A 2,487-nucleotide genomic window follows, 5' to 3' on the forward strand; every position below is an offset into this window, starting at 1 on the left:
ACCCACAGTGTCTGCACAGTCAATCTGTCTTCCTGCAGTTCTTAAAACAGAGTTCTGCAGTGAATCGATGACTTACCCGCAGTGCTCGAAATCGCCTGCTTCTTGAAAATCGGAGGTCCAGACGCGCCCGAAACGCGTTTTCGGCCCGAAAATTTTGATCCAAAGGATTGTATAGTTGCCCTATAGCTTTACTCCCGCGAAGAAAGCTCCTCAATCAGAGATCATTTGCCGGTGCCTCCCGTAGAGCTCCCAACAAGGGTGTAGTCACCAACACAATAGGGAAGAGTAGTTGAAGCTCTTACCCTCGTACCGCTTCCTGTGGTTCTCTTGCTTGCAGCTCAGCCCTTAGCACAAACCAGGCTCTGATACCATGAAAAGATGCAGGGGGGAAGAGAGCTTGAGCTCTTGCAAGCACACACACACACACTCACAAAACCCTAATAGAGAACACACAAGGTAAGAGGTTGAAAATCTTCTCCTCTACTCAACACTCAACACACCATATACAAGAATAAGAGTACACACAATATGAAAGGTACTCAACCAAATACATACACGGGTTCTCTATAGTGTGAACCCGACTAAATGAGCTGTCGCTATAACTATGCCAGTCTCTAGAGTGGCTGTCACACAGCCTGTCATCCCACTGGCCGCATATCACCCAAGATCTCACCAACCATGCCAGTGGTGTAAGTGCGGGGCCTATCCCCCAGGCGGGTCATCAGTGTCCACCGCCTCACTAGAGCTCGATATCTCAACAACTTGTTGTGGAGGTAATTTCATCGATTTATTTTTAGTGTAATTCCATCCCACGGCTCCATGTCATATATGTAAACGACATATTCTTCTTGCCGCATCCTACCTTTTTGGAGATGTGGAACATATTTTCAATGTTATGGGATCACGTTACTCCAATAATCCATGTGGTGGTAGAAGTAACATCGCAAAGGCATGATGACCTGAGTGTTCTTTACGTGATAAGTGGACCTAACCAAGTGAAAACACTCTAAGAGGAGGCAATGAAGTAATGGAGGTAAGAGTGTTACCTTGCGCTCACCCCACTACTTCATGAAATGATCTTATCCACACCATGTCTATTCTCGGTAGCAGCAGTAGGTGAGCTTATAGATGATTTCCAAGACATGAGATGCTTGACCAACTTACCTATAGTACCTATGTCCTTTCATTTCCAGGATGCACAGAAATAATTGCCTTCCTATCCAGCCAAAGGTTATGTTTAAGGAAACCCAAGTGAGAGGGAAGATCAACATAGCGATGTCGAATCGTAGCATGCTTACGAGCTATGGCTATCTGACAATGAGCTTGCTAGATGAGTTTGATTTAGAGGTTATTCAGGTGTATCCTAACTCACTCTCAACTTTGAAACTGTTCTTGCACATTATTACATGTATTCATAGAACTAAAAAGACCTTATGACTAGGTAAAATTTTCTTTCTAATTGCCACTTAGAGGAACTTTAATGCCATAGTATTTCTTAAGCTTAGTAATGTCCCAACCTGTCCATGATTGATCTTAAAATATGCTGATGGAATATGCCAAGTACTCCCACTTAGCTTTTAGTGGCCTTTAGCTCAGTTGTAGGTGAAACAATAAACAAATAAAAAAAGAGAATAAAAAAACACACAAAAAAGACCAAGAAGATAACTATCACCATATAGGATCTTGGTAGGACTCTTGGTTACTAGTGATAGTACCTTGAGACCGATGCCTTGTTTCTTATGGGGTAGGACCTTGTGTCATGAATAAACTAATAAAAGAGAGGCTAAGACATCGCTGTATTAGGAGATTTTTGGTGGTCCTTAGATCTCTTGCTGACGGAGATCTCTTGACCATTGCCTTGGGGGTCTCCCCATGAGTTGTTGCCTTATCCCTTATATTATATTTATTAAACAAAAAAAAACACCTTCACACGTAGCGCTAAGACCACTAAAGTCTGTGTATCTTGAGACTGAACCATAATCGTAAGCATATGACTAAGACTAGTTTAGGTATATATAGGCTTATTATTACTAACCTCTAAGTTAAATTGGTCCCACAACATAAGGTCTTTTTCATCTTATTGTTACAAAGAACTCTTTGCGGTTGATTTGTTTTTCACGCAAGTATCACAACACTTGGCTCTCAACTATCATCACCTTCCTATTGATGGCATCAATTCATCTTCACCAACATATTTTGAGGACGGAATTGACTTTGGGAAGGGGGGCATGTTAACTTTGAACACCTCTCTGGTGTCACCGCCATCCATTGGCAACCATCACTTCATTTGGCCATTGGCATTAGAAATGCTAATATAATATATTTTATGTGTGTGACATTAGAAATGCTAATATTGTATATTTTACGTGTGCAATCGTTGCTTATCTATGAAAGGCACACCATGGGATTAATTATTGAGATTGTATGCTTAGATCAAGTGTTTACACAAGCCTAGACGGCCTTGGATAGCCATGGACTTATATTTTA

Source organism: Cibotium barometz, chromosome 27 (genome assembly GCF_041138505.1).
Source record: "Cibotium barometz isolate CiBa-2024 chromosome 27, ASM4113850v1, whole genome shotgun sequence".
NCBI classification, from domain to species: domain Eukaryota; kingdom Viridiplantae; phylum Streptophyta; class Polypodiopsida; order Cyatheales; family Cibotiaceae; genus Cibotium; species Cibotium barometz.